This window comes from Zonotrichia albicollis, chromosome 5 (assembly GCF_047830755.1).
Source record: "Zonotrichia albicollis isolate bZonAlb1 chromosome 5, bZonAlb1.hap1, whole genome shotgun sequence".
Lineage (NCBI taxonomy): Eukaryota > Metazoa > Chordata > Aves > Passeriformes > Passerellidae > Zonotrichia > Zonotrichia albicollis.
Window position 1 is genome coordinate 23509738 of NC_133823.1, and position 10960 is coordinate 23520697.

The 10960-nt window shown below is 44.5% G+C and overlaps 1 protein-coding gene across 3 annotated transcripts in view; it reads right to left on the reverse strand.

Moving 5' to 3' along the window:
* SGMS2 (sphingomyelin synthase 2) overlaps positions 1 to 5340 on the reverse strand; it is a 38602-nt gene extending 33262 nt beyond the window's left edge. The window contains exon 1 of one of the 3 annotated variants that reach the window (XM_074541060.1): positions 5258 to 5340. The gene's annotated coding sequence lies outside the window, so the exon portion shown is untranslated. Of the gene's footprint in view, positions 1 to 1031; positions 1612 to 5257 lie in introns of those variants that run through there. The other 2 variants (XM_074541059.1, XM_005484688.4) reach the window with 2 other exon arrangements.
* Positions 5341 to 10960: the final 5620 nt, after the last annotated feature.

Below are 10960 nucleotides of genomic sequence, written 5' to 3' on the forward strand. Positions count from 1 at the left end.
GAAATATGGAAGCAAGCACATTGATCTTTCTAGTAAATTGAGCCCTAGATTATTTAAGATAGGGCAAAATAAGGAATAATAGTTTCACAGCGAGAAAATATTTAGGCTATAGAGCCTCAAAAAACCTGCCTTGTCAAATAATAATACATCTAAGTAACTGCATTAAATATAATTTTAAAAAGCAAATTGATTTTGGACAAAATATTTAATAAATGTGGTTTATAGTGAAGCCTGCCAAAACTCCTGTAAGGCCTGGTGTCTCAGATGAAGAACTACGCACCTGCTCAGTTTATGCTACTGCTTCTACGGAACCATTCACTTGTATAATTAACTGGGCATAAATTAAAAGCTGTCAAGTGGTTTGAGGACAGATGTTTGATTTCCTACGTGTCCAAATGAAACAAAATAAAATGCTTAGAAATGGACTAAACTGAACAAGAGATATTCTACATTGTATCCTAGTTTTATTACTTTGCCAGAAGACTATGGATTAACTACTTTTCACAAGAATTTAGAGATAAATTGACGCCAGAAACCACACAACATTAAAAGAAATGCAACCTGCCACTAAGTCAAAAGTTTAGTTTAGCAGCAGTTCAGGAAGTTTAAGAGTGGCTTGAACAAAGCAGACACACAATAAGGAAAACACCCCCAAACCTACAACAAAAGACCTTTACAACAGCCTTATAATAATACTTTCTCTTCGTGAGCTGAAATCCCATGTTTTGAAGCCCCCTCCTGAGCAGCTAGGTATGTGGTACTGCTCTAAGAGGTATGTACGCAACTGCCCACACCAAAACCACAGAATTTTACTTTCAAACTAGGTAAGTTCCACGTTGGCAAGAGAAATCAAAACAGCAGGTGCCCTCCCAAGCTAGAGGGGCCGCTAGAAACGGGAGCCCACAAGCGTGGAACTGCTCTTCGCAGTGTCTATCCGGCCGACAGCCGCAGGTCTCCTATGAAAGAGGGTCTCCAAGCGGGCACCTGTGGTACGCCACGCTCTCAAGCCACCTATGCCGCTCCCAACTTACCTACTCAGCCGTATATGCAAAATCTTGCACTGCTGGCAGATCGTCCTCCAAAGGCAGCTGGAGTCGTTTTTGGAGCCTCAGGGCTCCTGGGTTTGGGCTCTGCAGCTCCTTACGGGCAGACACTCCCACCAGTGAGGCAGCAGCACGCAGAAGCAGCTAGAAACTTTGCCACAATCTCTACCTTCCCCTGCAATTTGCTCCTCTCCCAGCCTCAGCCTCTTCTCGCTCCTGGCGAAAGGGACCGGCTCTAAGGGCGGCGGCGGAGGCGACACTTCTCGCGGAGGTTCCCTGCCTCAGCAGTGCCGCAGCTGGAAGGGCTCTCCCGCTGGAGGGCGGCTCCGGGCCGGGGGGCGCCGGGGGCAGCGCTCGTTCGGGGCTGAGGCCGCCGCCGCGTTTGCCGCGAGCCTCATGCTCGCCGCGGTACTCCCTGACATCATTCATTCTGCTACGCGCACGCCCGCCCACTCCATTTCCAAGCAGTGACTCACCCGGCGCTGCCGCGGCCGCCGCTGTCCGGGGCGGCCCGCCCGGCCCTCCCGGAGCCCCCGCCCGCCGCGCAAGGTGCCGGCCCCGCCCGCCCGCCCGGCGCGCGCCTCTGCGCGCGCGCGCCGCCCCCTCCCGGCGGGGCCGCGCGCCCGCACCGCCCCGGTGCGCGCCTCAGCCGGGCCCGCGGCAGCTCCGGGCGGGCCCATCCCGGCCCTGCCCGCCCGCTCCGCTCCTCCCGCCCCGCACGGCTCCCCCGCGAGCCGCTGCCGCCGGGCAAGGGCCGCGTCAGCCCGCAAAAGGGGGCGCCGACACCTGCCCCGCCCGCCCTGAAACGCCGGCTACGGGAAGGGCACCGCCCGCCCCCGCAGCCAGCGCGGGCACAGGTGCCAGGGCCGCTCCGCAGCCAGGCCACAGGCGAGCGCCGCCGCCCTCTGCAGCCACAGGCTTCCCGGTTCTGCCGGGGGATTTGATTTCCCCAAACCCGCTCACGTGAGATATGACTGGCACTGAAACCCCCTGCTTGTCAAGTGTTTCACCCCCGCCTCTGGACTCAGCTTTCCTTGTGGTTTTGTTCGGCTTTTTTTTTTTTGCCCCTTTTTTTTTTTTTTTTGCGGTGAGTGGAGGGGTATTCCCCCCCCACACACACTTTTGTTTTCCAAAGAGTTCCCCCATCACTACGTAGCAGCCAGATTTTGTTGGGAGTTTTCCAGTGTAAGAAGCATGTGATTGGCGGGGGAGGAAGGGAGGGGAAGAAGGTGTCAACTCATCCTCACCGAAACTCGCTGCGGCCGATACACACCTGTCCTGCCCCAGCCACCCGGCTGCGCGCCGAGCGGGCACATGACAGAGCGCGGCACACACCCGGCACACAAGCCCGGCTTCGAGGAAGGCACCTGACCCTCTGTTCGTCACACCCCTGGAAAGCCCCCTTCACCCAGCTATTGGCTATTCTGCTTGGGTTGCTCACACTTTGTTTTTTTCCACAAAAGCTTGGGGGAAGGGAAGAGAGAATCTGCTTTATTCTAGCACAGAGTGGAAAAATTTTCCGCACTCTCAGATTTCTGTGGGACAGGGAAACTGCCCTGGTGCAACAGTGACAGCCAGGGCGCTTCTACAGACAGAGTGCCAGGATTTCCAAGTTTTATCTCCTGCAGCCTTAATGCAAACAGTCTCTTATACCAGATAAACAATTCAGCAAGGCTACTGCTGTTCCTGTTGCTAGGTGAATACACATACACACCTGTAGTGCTGAACCAAAGAGGTCTGCTGGAACCTCACAGCTCTCTTTACTGCTGCTGTAATCTCCCCTCACACCACACCCCCCTCCAATTCTCCTAAGTAGGTAATGCTTCCTTTAAAATAAAATCTAAAGAAAAAAAAAGAAAAAGGTACCATGGCCAGGGAATTTGTTTCCAACTGATTACAGAGATCTCTACATATGCCTTATTGCAGACACAATCACATGTGTGCCTTTGCAGAATCATATCTTACTTCAAGCTGTTACACAGAGAGGATAATAACAGACAGAGCAACAGATCAAGAGTAGAAACAGCAACACAAGTGAAAAAAAAAAACAACTATCTACAGGCAAAGCAAAGAGGCCTCCTCTAGTTTTCCATAATTAAAAAAGAACCACTGAAGAAAGGTTAAAAGCAAAGACCGGAAATTTTACTGGCACTTTTCCAAATTATGTAGAGAGATCAGTAAGCTGAAACACCAGCATTACTCTATAATAATATTCTCTGAATCACTGCATTTGAGTAAGTAAAAAGTAGCAGTACATTTTCTTACTCTGTTCAAGGCTACACTTCACACCCAACCCCACAAGCCCATCCATGCAGATGAGAGGTTGAAGTGTAGCGCTCAGGGGTGGACCTGTGAGGAGCAGCTTCCAGGAGAGGGTCTTGAACTAATCTGGTAAAAACTGTTTGCAAGTCCTGCACAACAACAAACCTTCAAAAGCAAGCAGCAAATTTGTGAAGTCACAAAACTTGCCAGAGGAAATTAGCAGCACATCTCCTGACCTTTACTTTAAACTAAATTGAATTCAGAAGATTGTTTTTAGACAGGAATTAAGTGAGAGATAACAAGACTTACAAAATGAAAACTCATTTTGAGGAAAAAGAAACCTTGCACACACAGACAGAATTCCATGGAGAGACTCACATACAAGTCACATTCCCCTTCACCTCCCAGGGAGGCAGATGAGAGGGAGAGAATACAGAAACAGAGCTTTGAGGAAAAAAATTACTGTTCCATTCACTTGGAACAAACCCAGCATCTTTTTCATTACTGTTTACTTTTTCCCCCTTTCATGAGATCAGCAGGGATATTATTGGAAACAGTAATTCTATAAAAGAACACAGCCAGCTTGTGCATTAAAATTCTGACTATTTCCAAAGAGACATTCGGCCAGTTTTCAGAAGTAGAAATCAGAATCCTGCTTAGTTCTACCATGGGAGAACTGAAGCTGCAAGATTGGGTTTGTGGTGGGGGAAACCAAGAACCATACAGAAATTTCTAGTTCAAGCTGACTTCACAGTTAATAGACAGAATAAACAGTATTACTACAAAAAAAAAAAAAAAAAAAAAAAAAAAAAAAGCTTTTTTTGTGTATGTAGCCAAGCCATAGCAGAATTCTGTGCAGAAACTGATAGGCAAAAATTGTGCACCTGTGCTCCACCTAAGTAGTTTCAGAACTAATTAACTGATAAGTACATATGTTCTTAGGTGCTCACATACATTTGCAGCCTTTATTGCAGGTGTGTCAAGGGCAGATGAAAACATACATATTTAATATTGAAGTATGCCATACACTGCCATAATTACAGTCACTAACAGTTCTTCCTTACCTTTTCTTCAAGTAGCATATAAATCAGGGTAATCCTGCCAACTACTTCTAGTCAGGTCTAACATTATATTCTGTACCTGGGTTCTCATGGCAGCCCTATTATATCTGTGAAGGTGCTAGTTCATACTTCTACCTTAAAACAGATAGAGGAACTCCAGAATGATTTATTGTTCCCACTCCATTAAGAAAGAGTAAAACACACAAAAGCCCAATGTAAGTGGATTATACCATGAAGAGATTCTTCATCAGTATACACTTCCTAAATCCTTAAACACCCCCTATAAAAATAAGTTCCAGAGTTTTTGAATTAGATGCATTTCAGCAATGACATGAATTCTAGGTCTCCAGATTATTATTTTTAATCCATTCACTAACTCCTTTTCATCTTCAAGGGCTTTAGAAGAAGAAGAAAGCTTACCTTGTAAATTCACATTAATGTCACTCTTTTTTGGCAACTGAACAAGCGGATGAAAAGATAAGCCACAATAGAAATCACAAGACAAGTTTTTCCATCATTCCTTCATAAGCCCCAGTTCCAAAGTACACAGTCCTGCCCTACTACTGGAAAGGCTGGAGCCTTAAGAAACATGCTTATAAATCACCACAGCTGGATCAAGCACAACTTCAGCTGCTTAGATAGCAAGCCTACCTTATCAGGTCAAGCCCCCAAAATAATTTAAAGAAAAAGAAGACTACTAGTTACTATAAAACACTAAGCTGCCGAGCCAAGCGCTGCCACACTAAGCACACAAACGTCTCTCCGGCATTATCACCTCGCACGAAGCACCCGCGAGCAAAGGAGCCCCGAATGGCCCGCTGAGCTCACAGGAGCCGCGCACTCCCACGAGGGACCCCGGGGACAGCGCTCCCGCCGGCTGCCCGGCCTCACCTGCGGCCTCCCGCGCTGGCCCGCGCCGCCCCAGCCCGGCCCTGCTGCCCGAGTGCCGAGGCACGGCCGCCGCCCGCCCTTCCCCGGCTTTCAAAGGAGGCGGGAAGCGGCGCCAGGCCAATGGCAGCGGGAGCCCCCGCCCGCAGGTGCCGGCCGGGCGCGGGAGGGAGCGGCCGCCGCCGGCTCCGCTGCCAGCGGGGTCCAGCTTGGAGGCGTCTCTGGGGACGGCAGATGCTTCCTCCAGCCGCTTTCTTTCGACTTCCCGAGACCTACAAATCCGTGATTATTGCCTCCCGTTTGCCTAACCTTGGTGCTTTACACAGTTTACATTCCTCAAAAATTGCTGTATTAGCTGTTTTCATAACCAACAGCTAGGCAGAGATATTATGTTTTAAAAACTATTTTTTCAAGAGCTTATGTGTTACTGAGAACATCCCTGGATAGTTTCAGGGAAATAAAAATGAAGCTCTGTGGAATTATGCTCCCTGCTAAAAAAAAAAAAAAAAAAATTTAGACTACAGATTTTTTTTTTTAACAAAGGAGTAAGTTAAAACAAGCTTTTTACTTTTCTGTCACTATTTCACTTTCATAAGCAGAAAAAGCTGTACCTCAAATTTATCCTATTTTTTTTTTCCTTTGGATATATTGTGGGATCATAGAATCATAAAATCATAGAATGGTTTTGGGTCAGAAGGGGACCTTGAATATCAAGGTCCAACACCCCTGCTGTGGGCAGAGACACCTTCCACTAGACCAGGTTGCTCAAAGCCCCATCCAGGGATGAGGGATCCACAGCTTCCCTGGGCAACCTGTTCTAGTGCTTTACCACCCCCACAGGGAAGAAAGTTTTTCCTAATTTAATTAGGAATGAGACAGAAAGGGTGGGGGAGTGTGTGTTTTCTTGTTTGACTTTGGTAATTCTTTAAGTATTCAAACTATATGAAATCAGACATGTCTTAGAAGCCATAAAATAAAGAGATCTTGGTTCAGTGTCTTTCAACCAGTTTTCTTAAAAAATGAACCCAAAAATTGGTCTTCTATCTAAAAATATGTGCATCCAAAATCTCTGTCTCCAGCTTCAGAGAGCTTTCTATACACAACAGTGGCACACAATAAATACTTTTCTCTCATGAAGCAAGGCTTTGGCAGAAATACTTGACAGAGGCTCTAGGGGGGAAATGAGAGATGGGGAACAATGAAATTAAATTCTAATTTATCACCTCTATATGTATGCAAGGTGATTCTAGGAAACTAGATGCAGATGATACCAAGCTGGTGATGCTGCTGACACACCTGAAGGACAGGATACCAACCAGAGGGACCTAGACAGGCTCCAGAAGTGGGCCCTTGGGAATCTCATGAGGCATAACAAGGCCAAGAGCAAGGTGCTGCACCTGGGTTGGAGCAACCCCCAGTACCAGCACAGGCTGGGGAGGAGCAGATCAGAGCAGCCCTGCTGAGATGGGTTTGGGGTGCTGGTGTGTGACAGGATGGACGTGACCCAGCCATGGGCACTCACAGCCCAGAGAGCCAAACCTGTCCTGGGCTGCATCCAGAGCAGTGTGGGCAGCAGGGCAGGGAGGGGATTCTGCCCCTCTGCTCTGCCCTGCTCTGCTCTGCACCTGCAGGGCTGCATCAGCTCTGGGGTGTTCCAGCACAGGAGGGACAAGGACCTGTTGAAGCAAGTCCAAAGAAGGCCACCAAGTCATCAGAGAAATGGAGCACATCTCCAGTGAAGAAAGGTTGAGAGAACTGGGATTCTTCAGCCTGGAAAAGAGAAGACTTGAGGATGACCTAATTGTTGCCTTCCAGTACTTGAAGGAAACTTACAAAAAAGATGCGGTAAGGTTATTTACAAGTGCATGCAGTGAAATGACAAGGGTGAATGGGTTTAAATTGAAATAGACTACATTTAGTTTAGATATTAGGAAAAATCATTTTTACTGAGAGGGTGGTGAAACACTGGAACAGGCTGCCCAGGGAAGCTGTGGATGCCCCATCCCTGGAGGTGTTCAAGACCAGGCTGGATGGGGCTCTGAGCAACCTGGTCTAATTGAAAGTGTTCCTGCCCATAGCAATCTTCAAGATCCCCTTACAAGCCAAACCATTCTACAATTCTATGAAGCTGCATCAAGCAGAAGTATGGGAAATACTCTCAGTCTCCTTCAGAAAAAAGGTAACACTTTTGGCAACAACTAGAAGATCAGAAGAATGATGCTAGGCAGCTAAAGCTTATTAAAGCTTTTCTGTAACATAATAAGGATTTCTGGATATGCAATTAAATGCATGAAAAATAAGACAAGACTGCTGCGCTGTAACAATTGTCACAAAGTCAGCTGACAGGTGAATTAGCCCATTTTCTTTGCTACTCAGCCTATCTGCTGTATCTTGTCTTCATGCTGCTGAATAGCTTTCCTCTCTAACTCCTCTAATCCCGTCTTCCCATATAACTTTCTTTTAATTTCTCACCATTGCAATTTTTTTGCAGCAGGTCTATATTCTGAAACAGAATAGTTGGGCTAAACCTCTGACTACTAGACAACATCCTCTTCAATAAAAAGTTTATAGGGCTTTTCCCCAGTAATGCAAAACAGAAACCCATTAATTTTAATATAAACTGAACAGTAGCTGAACAGATCAACAGATGATCTCTATTTGTATCTATGTGTGTGCTTTTTCTATGACAGAGAATTTTATCTGATTCACCTGGAAAAGGAGAAAAAAATCGAGGGAAAAGGAAGTAAGACTGGAACATGAATGAGCAATACAAAGCTGCTAAGACTAACCCCTCCCCACTTAAGCTTGGGAGCAATATAATTTTTGTATCATTATCTTACATTTGAGGATTCTATTAGTGTGAGGAATTTTTTTTACGCAAAAATTATTTTTAAACCTAAGCAGCTGGCACAATTGCATGAGGGACAGGTGGCCTACTTTATAAAAAAGTGACTGCTGTTATCATCTGAATGTAAATTCAGTATGAAACACATGGGGAGCTCTAATGTACTAGGGTAACCTCCTGTCTAATCTTCTGTCCTGGCTCTGATAGCAGGCAATGCAAGAAGCTTCAAGAGGGGCAAAATCAGTAAAAGCTGGGAAAAGGACAGAAAGGCATAAAGCATTCTTCTGTCCTAGCTGCTTATCAACTTACCCTTCCAAAGGAGAATACAATCATTCAAGTTGGAAAAGACGTCTGAGATCATAAAATCCAACCATCCCTGTTCACCATTAAACCATGTCCTCAAGAATGACAGCCACATATTTATGGAACACTTCCAGGGATGGTGCCTCCACTACTTTCCTGGGAAGTCTATTTCAATGCTTTACGACCCTTTCCATGAAAAATCTTTTGCTAATATCTTAGCTAAACCTCCTCTGGTGCAACTTGAGGACATTTCCTTTTGTTTACTTCCTGCCTAGCATAACAGGAGATGCACTTTCTCCTTTTAAATAAAAAGACCAGCAACCAACAAGTAAATTTTAATGAAGTATGCACTTAACACCAAAAGATTGATGCTTTTGGCGCATTTTTCTTGTGGATAAGTTGTGATCCTCCTCAATTATGTAAGACCTTAATACAATCCCATGCCTATTTGTCTAAGGGTTTAAAAAAACTTGAGGAAAAATACCAGAAGGTGTACAAAATAGTGTCAAAGAAATTTTGCTATTATTTTGCAGTAGACTGTAGAATAAAGTTTGACTCTGAATAATGCCTAAAGACATTCTGACAGATATCCTTCAAGTAAGTGAATGAGTCATGAACCTCAAAGGTAAAGAAGGAAAAGACAGAACTGACTCATATATCAATTCTGAATTTTAAATATTACATGCTTTTTTGACATGCTGTGTATTAGCACATTAGACGTTAACATGTCTTCTTTTCCACAGGACCCAAAAGATAAATGAGTTTGGTAAAAAGGATATGTAAACTATTGTTCCACTGTATTTGAAATGTATTCAGAAGTAATTTGGTGCTTATTCTTACTCGGAAGCAAAATGCCCTAGTGTCACTTATGAAAGTTGTGGCCATGAGATTTAGCACAAAGGCCAAGGTCAAGAAAATGTTGTTTAATGGATGATTTCTTAGACTGAAAAGCATTAAGTCTTTCTGCCAGTTTCTATGTATCATCAGACAGATATGATTAGATGGCTTCTGAAGGCATGAAGCCAAGGGATCCAGGTATTGTTATGTCCTACCAAATGTACATTACTGTTGTAAAAACATGTTCTAAAGTGTCTTTTCCTTTGATTCAGGTTTTTAAATTGACTTGGAGGAGGATGCAGGTGTGAGTTATAATGCAGGGAGAGGGGTTCTTCCTATCTGATAAGAAAAAGGATGAAGCACCCTCTCAAGTGCCTAGCTTGAGAAGAGGGGCAGACCTCAGAACAGATGAGGAGGCTGATTGTTTTCCATGAAGGATCTCAATGGAAGACACAATAGCACTGTCTTGACTTTTAGGTGCTCAAGTTTATACATGGCAGACCTCTGAGATGTCTTCATTGTTAAGAGTCTAGATTCTTGTTCTGCACTTATAAATAAATCATAAGGAGTTGTAAATATAGATGTCTCCAAGTTTGCACACACTAGGAAAGGCAATAGAGAGTGCGCTGGAAATGGAAGTATATTCAGCAATCTGATGTTGATGGGAATCTTGTACCTAGTATGAATATAATTGATACTGATTAATTATGCACCAAGCTGATTTAGCATTGTGCCACTTCAGGGATAGGCATAAAAAGTATGAAAGCATTAAAAATCCACAGCGTAATAGGCTTTGAAGAAGGAACTATACTGAAACCAGAAATATGAGGATCCTTAGCTTCCTTTCAGAGTATGAAGAAAAGCAAAGCATGAATTATGCTCTGACTGGACAGTAGTACTTCTTTCTGATTAAATAACAATGAAAAAATGGTGGCAGCCCCTGCCCTCACAATAACATCCCTAGTCAGTTACTGACCAAATGTAATTAATGAAAAGAAGAAGTTTTTGAACGTTTGCCTGAACCAATAGCAGTCTTTGTTGATCACCTCTTAGAAATAACTCCCGGCAAGCATTTTTCTAGCCCATCAGGAAAACCTGCAGTACCTGTGGTCTCTTCTAACGCAAAAAAACCAACAAACCGACAAACCAAGAAAAACCTGCTCTGCAAATATCCAGTATGCACTCTCACCCAAATATCTTATTTCTATTCTGCTTGATACTTGTATTTTCTAAATATTATTTTATAACTTTGTTCATTTCTTCACAAAAATGTTGAGGGAGTGGCTAATGAGAATACCAGAAAAATATTGCAACAGAGAACTATGCCACAGTAGGCAGTCATGGCTAAACACAGTACTGTGGTCACTGGGACTCCAGCTAGTCAGGACCTGTTTTTTTACCTTTTCTGCTGGGGCCTGGGATGCATGTCAGCTGGGAATGGCGCAATCCACAGCACTGGAAAAGTATTTTCACATCACCCAAGAGTTTTAAGTGGAGTCTGTGTAATGATTCCTGAAGATTTCATGCTGCAGTGATTGTACAAGTTGATTAAACACTGTATTTAGAGGTACTGAGATTTTTTTAAATTCTCTTTTTAAAACCCATTGCTACTTAATTTGAAATGCCTTGCTTTACATCCTAAGGTGTTATTATTTTGCTGTCATTTGGAGACAAGTAGAAAGACAAACTAGAAACAATTCCTTATATATATATATATATGT